At 43.3% G+C, this 18,956-nt stretch overlaps 1 protein-coding gene across 6 annotated transcripts in view; it reads left to right on the top strand.

The window, feature by feature from the left end:
* The first annotated feature begins 6,963 nt into the window (after positions 1–6,963).
* AGGF1 (angiogenic factor with G-patch and FHA domains 1) overlaps positions 6,964–18,956 on the top strand; it is a 66,535-nt gene continuing 54,542 nt past the window's right edge. Inside the window, exons 1-2 of one of the 6 annotated variants that reach the window (XM_040622157.1) lie at positions 6,964–7,022; positions 8,475–9,387. The gene's annotated coding sequence lies outside the window, so the exon portion shown is untranslated. Of the gene's footprint in view, positions 7,023–8,091; positions 9,388–13,167; positions 13,188–18,956 lie in introns of those variants that run through there. The other 5 variants (XM_040622160.1, XM_040622158.1, XM_008691262.2 and 2 more) reach the window with 5 other exon arrangements.

The following is an 18,956-nucleotide window of genomic DNA, read 5'->3' as shown; positions in this document are numbered from 1 at the left end:
TTCATAATGGAAAACAATTCACATTCCTTTGTCGAGGTTAATTCATGGCAACAATGACTCATTTTATTCCTAATTATCAATTATCAATCATTCTTTTGTACAACCTGTTTTACAGCCCCAGCTTTCCTCTTCCATTACAATGCATTACAATGTTCCATCCTCCCTTCCCCTAAATTAAAAAAGCACAAAGTCTGGTTAAAAAAAAAAAAATCTAGGTGGTTGAATGGGTTTGATTTTATTATTTGCTTCTTAATGGAAAGATCTGGGTCATTTCCCTCACTTTTCATGTCATCTTAATTTTAAGACCTGGTTTGTGGTATTTCATATGTCTGCTAGGAATGAAGGAAAGTCCTTCAAACTGGGTGTTTTGACTATCAGAACATTTTCATAATGATCCTTAGGTTAAGGTGTAGACCAGAAGTCATCACTGATGAATAAGAAGCCACAGCATGACCCTCTGTCCTGGCTGAAAGATGTAAAACTTGCTTTTTGAACATTCCTTTGGCAAAGTTTCCGAGCACTATTTCTAGAACAAAAGCCTCCTCCATTTGGTGCTGCAGAAATATGGTGCCTGGTTCGCTGACGGGAGTCTCCCAGCTGACCGGGTGAGCCAAGAGTCCAAGAGACAGATCTCCTAAAACTAGACAGGGCACAAGAAAAGCCTGGGGACCAAATACCTGGCACCACTTAGAAACTTATATTTATGATAAACTTAGTCTGAATTACCAAGAATTCCTCTTACTGTGGAAAACAGTGACTGTTTTCCACTCAAAAAAAAAAAAAAAAAATCTTATCAGGCCATCTAAGCTCGTCAAAAAAAGGGGTATCTCAGAATGTAGGCCACTGCAGGTGATGTTATTATCTAAAGGAAAATTCTGTATTTGGCAATGCTTCTTAAACTTCAATGTGAATGTGACTCTCCCGTGGATCTTATCAAAGATAGATTCTGATTCAGGGGTGGGTTCTGAGATTTTGCATTTTTTTTTTATTATGTTGGTCACCGAACGTACATCATTAGTTTTCGATGTAGTGTTCCGTGATTCATTGTTTGCTTATAACACCCAGTGCTCCGTGCAATACGTGCCCTCCTTAATACCCATCACCGGGCTAGCCCATCCCCCCACCCCGAGATTTTGCATTTCTAACAGCTCCCGGGTGAGGCTGATGCTACTGGTCCCTGAACCCCTATGGAGAAATGTATGGAGAAAGGAGATCACTTTTCTTGTTTGTTGTTGTTGTTGTTTTTTGAGAGAACGCACATGCACAAGAGAGCATGGAGGGGGAAGGGGCGGGGGAGAGAGAGAGAGAATCTTTTTTTTTTTTTTAAGATTTTATTTATTTATTTGACAGAGATAGAGACAGCCAGCGAGAGAGGGAACACAAGCAGGGGGAGTGGGAGAGGAAGAAGCAGGCTCACAGCAGAGGAGCCTGATGTGGGGCTCGATCCCATAACGCAGGGATCACGCCCTGAGCCGAAGGCAGACGCTTAACGACTGCGCCACCCAGGTGCCCCAGAGAGAGAGAATCTTAAGCAGGCTTCATGCCCAATGTGGACCTGGACACAGGGCTCCATATCACGACCCTGAGATCACGACCTGGGCTGAAATCAGCAGTTGGAAGCTTAACAGACTGAGCCACCCAGGCGCCCCGGGGGATTACCTTTCCAACGTAGCTAGCCCATGGTCGGCTTATTTGTTTTTCCTTTTCCTGAAGGCTTGTGCTATATAATAAAAGCTACTTCACTTTCTTTCCACCTTGTCACTTGTGTTCGGAGCAACACAATGAAAGGGCAAGCTGTAACTTGTGAACAGCAGACACATTAATAAAAGGAAGCTCCAGAGGGAGAACTCACAACGAGCCTGTTGCCATGACGCCAGGTTAATGACTGCGCTGGAAGAGTGATTCTCCCTGGAGCAGGTATCAAGTGACAGCATCTTAATTACCCGTGGAAAGACTGCCCCTTTCCCAGCAAACAATTATTTCCTGATCGATACCCCTGTCTTGGTAAGTACACTTTCTGACCATTTATAACCAAACATCTGATACACTTTGCCTGAGATGGAGAACTACCTTCTCAGTTATCGCTACGCATCAGCAGCCCCAACCCACAGCACACGCCAGAGCTTCTACGTGTAGCTGGTCTGAATTGTTTGAAACTCTTCATTATTTGTTATGCCTCAGTGACTCTTGACTACAGATGGAGAAATAAGAAGGGCACACAACGTCCCTTCTAGCAACTTCTTTTATGCTTGCAGATGAAGTCTCAGTTTGGGGGAAGGAAGGAGGTTTGTCTCCAGCCCTCTCTGAGGCATCTCCCGACCTTGGTCCCCTGCCACTCGCCCTCCTCACCACCCTACTCACTTCACTTTTGGTCGTGGCCCACAGGACTCGGGGACGGTTGTCCCATCTGACACCTGATGAGATGTGGGTTTGGAGGGCAGTGCAGCTCTCACTTCCCCTCTTGGTTCTCTGTTTTACTTCCCTCCGTAACATCACCACACTGTGTTGAAATTTTCATTAATGAGTGTCCTGGGTCGAATAATGTCCCCTTAAATTAATTTCTACCAGGAACCTCAGAATGGAATCTTGCCTGGAAATAGAGTCTTTGTAGATGTAATTGGTTAAGACGAGGTCACAGTCAGTTAGGATGAGCCCCAAATCCAATCACTGGTATCCTTCTAAGAGGAAAGGACACACACATACTCAGAGGAGAGGGCCATGTGACAGTGGAGGCAGAGGTTGGATGCAAGCCAAGGAATTCCAAAGAGTGCCAGCAACCATCAGAAGTGAGGAAAAGACAGGAAGGATTCTCCCCTGAGCCTTTAGAGGGAGCATAGCCAGTAACATGATTTCAGAGTTCTAGCCTCCAGAACCATGAGAGAATAAATTTCTACTGTCTGAAGCCACCCAGTTTATGGTATTTTGTCACGGCACCCATGGGAAAGTGATAACAATGAGTGAGGGAAATGAAAGGAATTAAAAGGTACACTGGAAAATTTAAAAGTGTATGGCAAGTGTGACTTCTCTTACGATCTAAAGAGAAAGCTCAGAGAAGCCCTTCACAGGGCCCCATTTCCTCACCTTGCTCAAGGTTCAAGTCAGGACTTTCCATGGGAGCATCTTCTTCAAACCTCCACAGTTCGAATCTCCACCCACCGCTTGGGAAATTTCCCACACAACCATTAGGGATAGGTTTGCCAATTTCAAGCCCAACACCAGAAACGGAAGCAGATGCTGCAGCCCTGACGAGCCCCCTCAATTGTGTAATGTCTAATCCCGATGTATAACTCACCGTGGTTCTGTTTCTCCTGTTGAACAATAACCAGTCCAGAATCTGGTACCAGATGTGGGGTGTCCTGGTTACCTACAGCTGTGTAACAAAACTTCCCAACACTTCTTGGCTTAAAACAAGAATAATCATTTTATTAAATCTCATGATTACTGTGGGTTTGGTAATTGGTAAGTGCTAGTGTGGTAGCTCTGTCTCGGTCCTTACTTTTAGACATCTGCTAATGGTCTTCTCAAGGCCCTTCTGTTTCCGCCCACCAATGCCAATGGCAAATGCCACTTGTTTTAGGATTTTGCTATGGCAGCATTCAATTTCCAGGTACCAAATCTTCTTCTGATATCTATTACTGCCTTAAAACTCTTCCCAAACAACAATAATAATTTTATTATCTCTCAGAGTTTCTGTGTCTGAAGGATTCTGGGAAGGACTTGACTGCCAGGCTCTGCCTCAGGGTCCTGATGTGGTTGCAGTCAGATGATGGAAGGAGCTGGAATAGCAGGGACATGGAGCAGCTGGGGGCTGGCCAGGCATCTCTCTCTTTACCTGTGGTCCCAGGCCTCTCCATCTGGTCTCTCCTCAGTGCACTGTGGCCTTTTAGCAGTGAGCCATTCGTAGGGGCTGAAGGCTTTAACAGCAAGGAGCCCAGTGAATAAGGCAACACCTTCAACGACTTACCTTATTTTTGTTCCAAGAATGTGTCTTCTCCCCCTTCTCCAAAAATACTAATATTTTTTTTCCTTTTTAGTTTCCATCTCCTTCCATAGTTTGTTTCTTCCAAAATTTTTTGTTTGCTCTCTACCTTTCATAAGTGTCATTATTTTAATTTGGTTCTATTTCATTAACTATGAGGTTAAACCTTTTAAAGCTGCTTATGGGTCACATGCACTTTTTTCCCCTTTGAATTGCCTTTTCATTTCTTTTGCCCATTTTCTAATTGTGGTGATTGTCTTTTTTTGAAGGGTTTACAGAAGTCTTTATATGCTAATGACACCATTTGCCGTTTATATAGTACCTGTTATTCTCCCATTAGTTGTCATATTTTCCCCAACCTAAAAACTAGGATAAGTGCTATATAAAAGGATGTTTACCTGATTTACAAATTTTTCTATATATCTGAAGATTTATAAAAATCTATAAAAATAAATTAGTTATAATTTAACAATTTTGAAGAAAATAATAAAAATTTCTGAAATAAGAACTATTCTTAAAGTTCCATACCTATTAGGTAATGGTTCTCAACTCTGGCTGCACCTCAGAATCATTTGGGGAACTTTCAAAAGTACTGATGTCTGGGTGCTAGTCCCACCAAAGATTGGTCTTGAGCTGCTTATGTGCAGCCAGGGTTGAAAGTCCTTGCTATAGATAAATGAATCCTCCTGATCAGAGCTGGCTACCTGTGGGTCAAGTTTCCCTTCAGAAAACTTGGGGCTGGTCATTGCACCGGGGTCTTATCCTTCTGGGTTCTTCCGAGCAGCCTTTTTTTTTTTTTTTTAAGATTTATTTATTTATTTGAGAGAGAGAGAGAGAACGTGAGCAAGTTTGAGCTGGGTGAGGGGGCAGAGGGAGAGGGAGGGAGAATCCCAAGCAGACTCCCCACTGAGTGCAGAGCCCAACTCAGGGCTTGATCCCAAGACCATGACCTGAACAGAAAGAGTTGAAGCCCAACCGACTGCACCACCCAGGCGCCCCCTGAGTAACCTCTTTATTGAGAGGTTACAGGAAGTCCATTTGCTCATATGCGTCTCCTCTTCCTCTTCTGTCCAGACCCCCAGGTCCAAACCTAGACCTAATGAATCAGAGTTTGCATTTAAATCAAATTCCCGGATGATTCATGTGCACATTAAAGCTTGAGATAGACAAATCCACAGGGAATTGTCCACCAGGCTGTAAACTACAGTAGGGCAGGGACCTTGTCTATCTTGTCCAGTGCTGTGCTATCAGACCTGCAATTATATGTGTTGAATTAGTGGATTTGCTTATTAAAGGAAGTTAAACATGTTATACGATGTGGGTCATATAATATGTATCAACAAGGCTTTCTTTGGGTGCCACTATGACAGGCAGAATCATATTGTGGATATATTTTGCTCAGTGCAGCATGATATTTGTATATGCTGTATTATTATGACATGGGTTGCTTGGCATAGTTGTACTCTTAACAGGTGTAATGACTTATTACTATTTGTATTTTTTTAACACTTCATAAGGGACTTTGTGTATCTTTATTTATTCCCTACAGTGTGCAAGGACTCAACTCTGTGAACCAGGAGAACATGTGTGTCTTCACTTAAGACATAGGCAAACGCGAGCGGCGCCTGGGTGGCTCAGTCGGTTAAACATCTGCCTTCAGCTCAGGTCATGATCCCGGGGCCCCAGGATCAAGCCCGCATCAGGCTCCCTGTTATGCCTCTTCCCTCTGTTTGTGCTCTCTCTCTCAAATAAGTAAATAAATCTTTTTTTTTTTAAAGACATAGGCAAACACGAGATTGAAAGAGTTGTAGACGATTGTACAGTGAGTTAATGCCAAACTAGAATTTGCACTCAAAACTCCCAAGTTTCTAGAAAGACTCCTGGCTAACCACCTGTCATTGAAGGCTTGTATTTGGAACTCAGCTGTATAATGCTGATGAAGTTCAAACTTCTGCAGCATGAACACGAGAGAATTATAATATAGGTAATAAAACATTTCATTTAAAGGCATTTCCCCTAGTTTTCCATACTAACACGTTTGGTTTCAAGCAACTAATTAAAGCCTACAGTAAAGCCCCCAAATGAATATTGACAATATAGACCCGTAAGGATTTCATGAAATAACTTTAAAATAAAATTATGCTGGTTATTTGTCAGAAAACTAACATGAAATTGCTCTGCCTTTTATAGCTCTATATCCTTATGCACGGGGAAGGGAACATATTCTGTTCTGTGGAACTGTCACTTTCTTTTTTGCCTCAGAAAATAAACCTTCATTCCTTTTTGATGACATCCAGAATAATCTCTGATCATATAATTTACTTCTCAGTTCACCAGAGGATATTTGTAGCGAAGTGAACTTCAGAGATGGATGTTTAGGATAATGTTATGACGTTAGAGGCGAAGTAGATAAGAGGCATTTGGAAGGAATTCGTGACAATGTGATAATCTTTTATAAATAATTCTGTCCTTGCCTATTTTTATATAGGAGTGTCATTAGATGTATTCAACTATCTTTTTCAATAGACTTTATTGTTTAAACTCGAGAGCGAGAGCTGTTTAGCTGCCTCCACATCCCTCAGAATTTTGTACATGACACGGCCTCATATTTGAGTCCCACAAATAGTTGTTTAATTGAATTACTCAACTGTACTGTGAGACCCCATGTTTACATTCTTTAGATGTAGACCCCCCAAAAACCTAAAGTAATAATGATAAACACTAAACTCAATCCAGACTCTTTAGATTACCCTCAAATAGATTAAAATGGGGGTGCTATTAAACTGGAAATCTAATTTCTATAAAGTCAGCCCTTAGAGTGAACACCATCCGTGGCATTACACCACCACTTCTCCCTGGAGCTTTCTTCCCTGTACCCTTGGTTAAAGCAGAAGGACAACAATTTTGGATGTGGCAGGGTGGGGGGGTCATACACCACAGATCTGGATGTGCTTTATTCTAGAAATGAGTGACCAATGTAAGCAAAGTTTTACCTGAACGGATCTGGAAAGAAGAAACAATAGCCTCCATGTATTGAGAACTCGTAAGTATCAGGTACTATATTAAATTCTTTATAAAAACAAATTCCGCTATTACTGCCTCCTATTTACAGATAAGGACAGATGGAGGAACCGAGACTAAGAACGAGTGAGTTACTTTCCCAGGCCAGTGAGTGACAAGGCTGGGGTTTGAACTCAGGCTGTCTGGCTCCAGCCTCATTATTCTCTATGGTACACTGCCTCTCCAACACGATTGTTAAAGTTTCTTTTTTCTTGTACAATGAATGAAGACCTTTTCCACACCCGTTCAGAACTAATTTGTCCTGCATCCCGTTCCTAGTTCACTGGATAAGCTTATTCATAAAGCCTATCATTAAAAACCCACACCCTCAAATGAGCATGGGAAGCCAACAGTTTAAGGGATTCCAGTAGCAATTAGCTTTCCCCAAATAGCACGTTTTGTTTAGCAAGGACTCTGGAAAGCCAAAGAAGTCGTGCTAAATCACCGTGATGTTAGTGGGCCACGGTGTTTCTGAATGAGTGGGGTGCTCCAATGGTTTCTCTCTCCTGGGCTGAGTGTCCCTGTCTGTATGAGAGGGAATTTGGACTACCTGATGGCTAATGTTCCTTCCATGCCTATACCACCTACCTTGGCTTGTCACTGTTTCCCAAGGATGTGGGGTGGGCCCGTGACTCCCCAGGGCTCCGTGATCTTCATCTACAGTTCTGGGCTGCTCTTGAAGCAAGTATGAAGGACAAGAGGCCAATAATGTAAAACACATATATGTAGTGACATAACAAGACACAACTGATGGAAAGGAATACAAAGAAATTTCATGAAACCCATATAAATGGATAAATGATATAGGCATTTGTTGGTCCTCCTTGGTATGACCAATGCAAGAGGCATTAACATGGAGGACACAGCTCATGACAACTCTTTGTCAGTGTTCCTGTGGAATGCTGGCTTCTCCTCCTGACCTATACAGTAAATACCTATAGAGCACCTACTATGTGCTGGACGCTGTGTTAGACATTGGGGGGGGTATGTCTTAGTTCATTTGGGCTGCTATAAGAAAAATGCCAGAAACCAAATAGCTTATACACAACAGAAATTTATTTCTCACTGTTCCAGCGGCTAGAAAGTTTAGGATCAAGCACTAGCTGACTCCCTATCTGGTGAGGTCCTCCTCCTGGTTCATGGATGGCTTTCTTTCCATAACCTCACATGGTGGAAATGGCGAGCTAACTCCGTGGGGTCTCTTTCATAAGGGCACTCATGCCAAACGGGAGGGCTCTGTCCTCATGACCTAATTACGTCCTAAAGGTCCCCACCTCCTACTACCATCACCTTGGGGGTTAGGATTTCAACACACGAATGTAGGGGGACCCAGACATTTAGTCAATAGCAGTGTCAACAAAACTGACAAAGATCCTCGTCCTCGCGGAGTTCATATTCATTTTAGATGGAGCCACGCTTTGTTCTTTTTGTTCAGATGCTTCTCTGTATTTCTGAGCCTCTTCGTGGGTAAAAGGGTAAAATGGAGCAAGCTGCATAAAATGAGGCAACAGAGGTCTTGCACCACAAACAGCGCCGGCCGCCTGACCATGGATGGCGCAGGAGCGCTCTGCGGTGGGATGAGCACGAGGCGAGGCCCCGAGGCATCACCAGCGTCTGCGTGGGTACTGCTGCCGGTTCAGCTTCGGAGCTTCCCTCTTCCCGGGACGAAATGCCTGACGAAGGTGGATTTTTAAAAAATGGACTCAGTGGTGCCTGGTGGTTCAGTCAGTTAAGTATCTAGCTCTTGATCTCAGCTCAGGTCTTGATCTCGGGGTCTTGATCTCCAGGTCGTGAGTTTGGGCCCCACGTTGGGCTCCACAATGGACTTGGAGCCTACTTAAAAAAAAAAAAAAAAGTGGCCTGAGATATTTTAAGTACAGGTTGAAAAATGAAAGCAAAACGCCAGCTCCCCTCAGCAGGTGGAGGCTGAGATTCCTGTCGGAGGTCCTCCTGAAGTAATCGTATGCTAGCTGCCTCTCCACTTGCATTCTTGCCCTATCCTGCCCTTCTCATCACATCCCTTTTCTTTCCGCTGTTGGAGCTAAGTGTAACAGAATGTGCAGAGAATAAACAGGCCCCCAGCCTTCCGAGCTGCAGAGTGGCGCCCAGCAGTGCAGTGGACAGGAAACACTCTGGGCGGTAATTGCTGTTCAGAAAGCCTGGCTGCGTTTAATTCTTGTGGGTCCTTCTCCTGCTACAGTGATGCTCTTCTTTGTCACAGACGACAGTCTTGTCCCTGGAACCTGTGATCTCTCTGCTCCCACGCTCTGGACCAGCAAGCTGCGGCCTGACTTGTGAAGCCTAGCTGGACTTGGAAGGAGACAGCTGGAGACACTGATGATGTCACAGTATGTATTATGAGTAGGAAGTCTGAAGTGATTCTTGAAGTTATGGTTGTCCTTCATTTTCCTGATGGTACCATCTTCAAGCCCTCTCCTGCAGCCGCTGCCCATGGGAGTTGGACCCTGGTGGGCTTCATCACTCTCTCCCCCTGGGTTCCTAGCCAGGCTCTGGGAAGGAGCTTCTCAGAGTGCTTTCAAAGTGTGGGGCTTACCCAGTCCTAAGACCTACACATTGTGCACGCAGCTCCTCTTCCACTTGCCTGCTCCTCACCCTAGGGCCAGAGATGAGGGGGTTTGGAATGCAGGGCTGAGCATGGGAAAGTGCTCTTGCTTTTAGAACTAAGGAGTGATGCAGCCTGCCCACCGCCTACAGGATATGACTCAGTGGAGGAAGGTGTCACATTTCCCTCCCATGCTTCTCTCCCTGGAGCTGTCTGCCATCATGCAGCACCGGGTTCCCAAATTCCGCCTTTACCTCTCCTTAAGTTCATCATCTCAGGGCTCATTCCCTAGGATCCCCTTCCGTGTGATAACAGTGGGGAGTGGGTCTTCTTTATTGAATTTATTATGGGAGTGGTTGTCAGCAAAACAGCCAAAGGATCTCTACTTCCTTATTCAGATGACTGGCGAATTAGGATTCCAAGATGTAGACCACAGCGCAGCTGTGGGTCGGAAATGACAAGCATGTCCCTGAAGAGGCTGTTCCTTATTAGGTAGTCTGAAAGAGTCTTGTTTGAGCTGTAAGGCAGGCTGGATGTTTACTTGGAGAAAAAGAAACATCTGATATGTTCAGGGAGTCATAAGGCGAGTTTGTTTTGCTAACATCGTGCATCTGGTACTAGGAATCATTTGAACTAGTTGCTCAGTGGTCCCTAGAGGTAGATTCCGAGGTTCTTCTGCAGACTATTTTATCTAGCAAGTCTGAGGTAGGCCCTGGGGGTACAGTCTCACAAGCGTCCCGCCTCCTCTTTCCCCGGTACAGGCGATTGTTATCAGGGAAGTGGAGAAGATGCAGACTTAAACCAGTGATTTTCAGACTAGCCCGCCTCAGAATGACCTGAAGGGCTGGTGAAAACGCCCCTTCCCCCTAGAGTTCCTGATTTTAAAGGTTTGGGCGGCCCGAGTGTTCGCATGTCTAACAAGTTCCCGGTCGTGGTGAGGCTGCTCTGCCCGGGACCGCACACTGTGAGAAGCACTGACGGAAACAGCACAGTTTCCCTGTGGGAATCCTTCGCCTGGGCAGCCCTTTGACTGCCCTGGTAGGCCTGGGGGTGGGCTGGATGCGTGCGGCCCGCCGAGTTCAGGAGTCGTACTGCGGTCTGAGAATGCACCCGGCAACGACTGGTGGCTTTCGTGGCCCCGTCCTGTGCTGTTGCCCAGAAGGCTGAACAAGGCCAAGGCTGCCCCCGCTTCCTGGAGCACGGCCAAAGCCGGAGGGTAGCCCGCTTCTGAGCCTTTCTGCCTGTGTATTCCACTGGCCTCCAGAGGGGTCACTCTTGGCCCGACTGTTACCAACATCACCACGTTGGTGTTGTTGGCAGCTGTCAGCCTCTCGTCTGCTATTTAAGAAAAGATGGTTTAATAAAAGAGATAGCTTTTAATAAGAGAGTCCTGACTTGCCAAAACCACTATAGCATAATCTCCCTTGAAGGCACAGCTGCACATACATTTTAAAATCCTAAATGTCTCGTATCTTTATGTTCAAGAATCTTTTAAACATTGGTTGGCTGAGGGAGGGGGAGCTCTGTAGCTAAGGTGGGAAGGAAATATTTTTACCATATGCTCTTTTTTACCATTTGAATTTTGAATTTGAATGAACTCTTAAAATAAATGCATCTTGGGGTGCCTGGCTGGCTCAGTCAGTAGAGCACGAGACGCTTAATCTTTCGGGGTCATGAGTTCAAGCCCCATGTTGGGCATGGTGCCTACTTAAAAAAAAAAAATAATAATAATAAGGAAGAAAAAAGAGGGGCGTCTGGGTGGCTCAGTAGTTAAGCATCTGCCTTCTGCTCAGGTCATGATCCCAGGGTCCTGGGATCGAGGTCCTGGGATCGAGGCCCTTCTCATGGGAGCCCCACGGGGAGCCTACTTCTCCCTCTCTCACTCCCTCTGCTTGTGTTCCCTCTCTCGCTGTCTCTCTCTCTGTCAAACAAATAAATAAAATCTTAAAAAATAAATTCAAGTCAAAAAGGTGACAAAACAAAACCTCTAACATTGCACCATAGCACCAACTGGCATAAACAACATTAATCCAAGCATCCTGTTTTCCTTTAAATTTTTTGTTTATTTTTTAATATGGAATATATTCATATAGTTCAAAAAGTTTGAATATATAAAAACATATACAGTATGCTGTGGTTTTTTTTTTTTATGGTACGTTTCTGATTCTCATCCCCCTTTTGACTGAGTTCTTACCCTCCATCCCTATGGCTAATCACTTTTATTAGTTTCTAGTATATCCTTCCAGAACATTTTATGCCCTCCTCCTCCACCACTACTGTGTTCCATTTCTCAGTCCGTTGGCAGTTTTTTGGGTATCCTTTCAGAAATGTTTCATGTGTATCCAGAATATATATGAATAGCTGCAGAAATTAGTTTCGCCTCTTCCAGAAATGGAATCTTAAACCAGTTACTTAGGAATCACTTCATCAGTACTAGTCAGTCTGCCTGACAGACTCGCTGCTATCCGTGAAGGAAAGGACCCTTGATATAACCAACCCACGTTCTTGCTTGCTCCCCCTCCCTCTGCCTATAAAAGGCTTTCATTTTGTATGGCTCCCAGGAGCTCCTTTCTGTCTGCTAGATTGGGTGCTGCCCAATTCATGAATCACTGAATAAAGCCATTAAGAGCTTTAAAATTTACTCAGATGAATTTTGTTTTTTAGTAGTGCTTTAAGGTGATTTGTCTGAAATTGATGCATAGGTCGGATTGAAGTAGAGGAGAGCGATTTGCAGGTTTTGCTATAATCCCAAGTGAGGGTATACGAACCAACCATGGGAATGAGAATGGAAAGAAAGGGGTTAGAGAAAATTGGGTAACTTGCATGGCAAAAGAAATTTTGCAGATGCGGTTACGGTTAAGGACCTTGGGACGACAGAGTATCCTGGTTTGTCCAGATGAGCCCAGTGTAATCAATGAGTTCTTAAAAATAGAGATGTTTTCCTAGTCGTGGGGAGAGGGAGATGTAATTATGGAAGAATGCAATCTTGCAATGTTGCTGGCTGTCAAGATGGAGGAAGGGGGCCACAAGCCAAGAAATGGGGCATGCCTCTAGAAGCTGGGAAAGGCAAGGAAATAGATTGTTTCCTTGAGTGTCCAGAAAGGAACACAGCTCTGTTGACACCTTTAGTCTGGTGAGACGCACGTTGGAGTTCTAACCTACAGAATTCTGAGATAGTACATATTTTAAAATGAGGTATAATTGACATACAATATTATGTTAGTTTCAGTTGCACAGCATAATGATTTGATATTTCTATATACTGAGAAATGATCACCACAATAAGTCTAGTTAACATCTGTCACCATACATAGTTACAGACTTTTTTTTTTGTGATTAAGAACTTTTAAGATTTACTCTCTTAGCAACTTTCAAATATGAATTATGCCATTCCCATGACTTATTTATTTAATTTTATTTTAAGATTTTATTCATTCATTTGAGAGAGAGAGAACGGGAGAGCAAGAGAGCATGAGCTGGAGAGAGGGGCAGCGGAAGAGGGAGAAGCAGACTCCCCACTGACCACAGGACCCTGGGATCACGACTGGAGCTGAAGGCAGACACCCAACCAACTGAGCCACCCAGGTGCCCCATGACTTATTTATTTTATAACTGGAAATTTATATCCTTTGACCCCTTTACCCATTTCACCCATTCCCCACCCCCACCTCTGTCAACCACCAATCTGTTCTCTGTATTTATGAGCTTGGTTTGTTGTTGTGGTTTTAGATCTCACATATAAGTGAGAGGACGCCATTTGTGTTGTTGTAGGTGATTGAGTTCATGGTAATTTGTTATAGCAGCACTAGAAAACTGACATATGTACTAGTCAGTCTGTACTAGTCAGTCTGTAATGTAACTAGTCAGTAAATGACTGCATACATTATAAGGTATTTCTGTTTGTCAAAAAGTCCTCCCTCCTCCATATACATCAGGTTCAGTAGTGACTCCAGATATGTTCCCAGGTTAACCCACTGCCTAAAATGCCCTCTCCATTCCCTTATATTTATTTAAGATTTTTAATTTCTTTTTTTTAATGATTTTTTATTATATTATGTTAGTCACCATACAGTACATCCCCGGTTTCCGATGTAAGGCTCGATGATTCATTAGTTGCGTATAACACCCAGTGCACCATGCAATTCGTGCCCTCCTTACTACCCATCACCAGCCTATCCCATTCCCCCACCCCCCTCCCCTCTGAAGCCCTCAGTTTGTTTCTCAGAGTCCATAGTCTCTCATGTTTCATTCCCCCTTCTGATTACCCCCCCTTTCTTTATCCCTTTCTTCCCTACCGATCATCCTAGTTCTTATGTTCCATAGATGAGAGAAACCATATGATCATTGTCTTTCTCTGCTTGACTTATTTCACTTAGCATTATCTCCTCCAGTGCCATCCATGTTGCAGCAAATGTTGAGAACTTGTTCTTTCTGATAGCTGAGTAATAGTTTCTAAGTAATCTTTACACCCAACATGGGGCTTGAACTCACAACTCCGAGATCGGGAGTCGTCACATGCTCTGTTGACTAAACCAGCCAGGCGCCCCTCCGTTCCCTTTTATTTAGGTTATTCAGGTTCAGCTAGAGACCTATTTCTTTCAGATTACTCTAATCCCTTCTTTTCAAAGTGTTGTCTGCACTTAATTATTACTTTCCTACCTTGTTTTTCAATTATTTAAAGTCTCTAATGTCTTGCTTCCCATAATTAGATTTTAGGCTATTGGAGGACCAGGACCGTATTTTACATTTTTTGTGTCCTTTCCTGAGAAAACTACATATGCATATGTGATCAGACCATAATGAAGAGTTTGTTAGAAAATTTTCAAAAAGATTTATTTATTTCAGAGAGAGAGAGAAAGAGAGAGAGAGAGAGAGAGGCAGGGAGCAGCAGAGGGAGAGGAAGAGAGAATCTTAAGCAGACTCCACGCTCAGCAGGGAGCCCCCACATGGGTGGGGCTTCATCTCACCACCCCAAGATCACAACCAGAACCAAAACCAAGAGTTGGACACTCAAAAAAAAAAAAAAAAAAAAGAGTTGGACACTCAAGTGACTGTGCCACCCAGGTGCCCCTGTTAGAAAATTTTTAAAGTTAAAAATTTTAAAGGCAAATTATTGTCTATCAAAAAAGAATCATTGAATTCTAAATTATAATGCCATTCAGTGAGGAAACAATCCAATTGTCAAGTGGCTTTTGCCAAGAATATACCCATTGCGTAAAGAAAGGCATATCTGTGCATGTTTTATAGTGAAGTGGCAAGTTAAGCTATAAGAGAAATGGAGGAGCTATCTCCGGTTGCAAATGATTTATACATACTTAACTAAAGATGAATAGCAACATAGTATTTCCCACCAGCTTGGGAAAGAGATCAGCTTATCCTGCTGAGTAGAATGGACAGGTGTGTTGTTAATGATGGAAAAGCACTGGGCACCTTAGGATAAACTCTAAGTGTGCTGCCCTCACAACTCTTAGCCTGTTCACACCTCCATTCAATTTAATTCTGTCTCTTGTAACAGGAAAATTCAACCCTTAATAAGTTGCTGCGATTGACATCCTACTCAGTATTATGCGTATCAGAAAATGATCCCAAACCTGAAGTTTTGCTGCAAAATATGCATGTATTTAGCATCAGCCAAATGATCAAGAGGGTCCTTGAGCCTCTTCATTGAGGAGAGCAGGATGAGCCGTGAAGGAAGGGTAGGACAAGGTGTGAGATTATCTGAGGTTCTTATAATATTGTTGATATCCTGATGTACTCATCTGCTAATCCCTGTACCCGTTTACTCATAAGAGGACATTCATTAGCATAATCCTCTCGATTGTGATGATTTTGTAATTATCAATTCCATTTGCATGTTCTTTTTAACTGTGTGATTGAGCTCCAAGGACAGAGGATAATTTGCAGCAGGGTCTGAAATTGAGCAGAAGAGGTTTATCTCCATATGCAACACGTGGATAAGCAGGGGAGAGAGTGCAGAGGGCATGCTACTAAGCAACAGTGAGTCAGTCCCCTGATGGAAGGGCAGTGGTGTGATTTGTGAGTCAATCGATCCCTTATCAACAGCCACGGCTGTCTCATTCCACTGCTTTTTTCTCTTCGTCTAGTGGGCACCTAAACAGTTCAACTAGGATGGAGCGCCCAGAGAGATTCATCTTCCTGTTTTCCCAAAATTAGTAGCCAGGCTACTTATTCAGCTGTCCTAAATAAGTCTTCCTTGCCTCTTTGCAGCGTGTCTGCTAGCCTTCACCCTATGCTTCATGATACATTGGACATATCGCTGGGCACATTGGTTCAAGTGATGAGAAATACATTTTATCCATTAAATGACAACACATCCCGATAGGTTCCAATGAAAGCCCAATGTCCAATGAAAGCCTAACATCCAATGAAAGCCTAATACCAGACGTTAGCAAGAGCTCTTGCTTGTTTGATAAGTTCGTAGCTAAAACAGTTCAGGAGCCTGAGCATAAAGTTGGCATTTTATTTAAGTAGAAGACTGGACTTAGCTCTGCCATCAGAGCCCCCCAGCTTGGTTTGGGCGTAGCGCTGAGGCCCCACCCCAGAGCCTGTCCTAACAGGTGAATGGGTCACCTTCTCAGTCTGGTCCTGTGTTTTGTGTTTGTCAAGGGTCTCGTCAGCAGTCACTGACCCCTTCCTCTGTCTCCCCACAGCCCCTTGTCTATTCTTTTCCTGTGTCTTTTGTTCTGCCTCTGGATTAATTTTCATTGTTTATATGGATGCCTCCACCTGTACTAAGATTAAGTCCTTTCCAGTAGAGAAGTTGCTAACTCACATTTAAATCTCCCTCAGGACAGAGCAAAAATTAGGGGCTCCTGGCTTGCTCTGTTGATAGAGTGTGCAACTCTTATCTCGTGGTTGTAAGTTCGAATCCCATGTTGGGCAAAGAGTTTACTTAAAAAAAACAGAGGAAAAAAAGGACATAGCATGGGCGCCTGGGTGGCTCAGTGGGTTAAGCGGCTGCCCTTGTCTCAGGTCATGATCCCAGGATCCTGGGATCGAGCCCCACGTCAGGCTCCCTGCTCAGTGGGGTGTCTGCTTGTCCCTCTCCCTCTGCCCTTTCCCCCACTCATGCTCTCCCTCCCTCACTCTCTCTCTCTTTCAAATAAATAAATAAAATCTTAAAAAAAAAAGGGGGGGGACATAGTAAAGGTCTGTGTTGATAGTAGATAATAAACGTTTGCTGAGTATCTTTTGAGGGAATAGTGCTAACGGAATTAAGTGTTAACTTTTCAGATTTCTCTAGCTGCAGCTGCTATAGGTTCCCCTTTTTTCTTTCATTTATTCTTTAAAATTTAATTAATATAAGTTAATTTTAAAGCCTGGGAACTCTACCCATTCCCCAAAAAGGGAAATTACCCATTGTCTCTCAACCATATATAATACCCATATACATTATGGTGTTTATCTATCCAGGCTATTTTCCCTCCATGTGTACATATATATAGAAATGAGATATAGTGTTTTGCAATCTGATTTTTCACACTAAAAATATGTAATCTGTATGTATTTACATATAATCAAGGGTTAGCTGCCTGGCTCAGTCAGTGAGTGTGTGACTCTTACTCTCAGGGTCATGAGTTTGAGCCCCACATTGTGTGTGGAACCCACTTAAGAAAAAAATCAAAAATATACATAATCGATATATCCATATATTACTATCTTGACAGCTGCAGAGCTTTTCATTGTAGAGATGTACTTTATGGTTCTATATTTATATTCCTTTCTAATTTTTGACTTTTCAAAGCCAGCTAAGATCTTGTTTCTTGGCCTCAACTATCTTGTTAGCTTGAAGTCCACGTGTCCTGTGTGGTTACAGCAACCCTTAAATCCATCATGACCCAGAAGAGTCACCTAGTGGTTGGTTGCATAAGATCTTTTTTGTATCTTTAACCAAATTGTGTGGACTACAGTAAAGAAAACTGTATTAATTCATTAAATCTACTTCATTCTTTTGATAAGGAAAATGTATCTGGGAATATATGAGACTTAAAATGACCATTCACTGGGGCACGTGGGTGGCTCAGTCGTTTAAGCATCTGGTTCTTGATTTTGGTTCAGGTCATGATCTCAGGGTTGTGAGATAGAACCCTGGTCAGGCTCCATGCTCAGCATGGAGTCTGCTTAAGATTCTCCCTCTCTCTGCCCCTCGCCCCACTCTCTTTCTCTTTCTCTAATAAAGATAAATAAGTAAAATCTTTAAAACAAATGATCACTCGCAACTTATGACACTTAGTATCTGAACGGGATTCATTGTCCATAGAGGTCTCTCAGTAACTTCAAACTCTGGGCCAATTGTAAAGAAACACTGATGAAACCGAAATCAGTCACAATGAGCAGGATAAAAAAAATCAATGTGGGAATTCATTCAAATACTCAAGTGTTTTTTAAAAAGATTTATTTATTTATTTTGGTGGGGGGAGGGGTAGAGGAAGAGGGAAAGAGAATCCCAAGCAGACTCCTGCTGAGCGAGGATCCTGTTGTGTGGGACGGATCCCTTGACCCTGCCCCTGATCATGACCCGAGCCGAAACCAAGAGTCCAGCGCCAAGTGACTGAGCCGCCAAGGTGCCCCCAAATTCTCAAAAATGTTAACGGTTTCATACTAGTTTCTTTCCTTCCCCCCCCTTTGAAAATGATCATCAGTTAATCTGTATAGTATTTTACATAAATACACTTAAACCCCACACTAACAACTTTTTTTTTAGTCAGTGGCTGATGAAAACAAACTCTGCTGGAGGCGCCGGGCTGGTTCAGTCGAAAGAGCATGTGCCTGTTGAACTCGGTCATGAGCTGGAGCCCCATGCTGGGTGTGAGATTACTTAAATAACTGTTTAAAAACAAAACCAAACAAAAACTCTGCTGGTTTTCCTCACTGCAGGTAGGCAGGCAAGCCAGGGTGGAGTTGGTGGTAGTTACTGGCTAGTCCTTCCCCACACTGGGTCACCCCTCCCTGTTACAGGAAAGCCTGCCCTCTAGAGACAGTTTAGGGTGAGGAATTGGGGACTATGGCAATGATGGGCTGAGAAAGACACATCACAGTCTCTTCCTGTCCCTTAACCTAGTCAGAGTATATCTCCATGTCACCCCAAACCAAATAAAAGAAATAACCAAAGATAAAAGTAATTCAGAATATTTGGAAAATGACACAAAGTGGTTAATAAACCTATAGAGATCCTTGACTCATACCTTATGAATTAAATTCTCTAGGCCCATAATGTATTAAAGAAAAGGTACTGGGTCTCTGAATACCATGTGTTTCTGACATTTTATACACCTTGAGATCAGATGTGAGTACTCGGTCAACCCAGTGCTATATCCTGCACTGTAATTAAGA

Source organism: Ursus maritimus, unplaced genomic scaffold (genome assembly GCF_017311325.1).
Source record: "Ursus maritimus isolate PB19 unplaced genomic scaffold, ASM1731132v1 scaffold_5, whole genome shotgun sequence".
NCBI lineage: Eukaryota > Metazoa > Chordata > Mammalia > Carnivora > Ursidae > Ursus > Ursus maritimus.
This window is presented reverse-complemented; position numbering and strand designations above follow the sequence as displayed.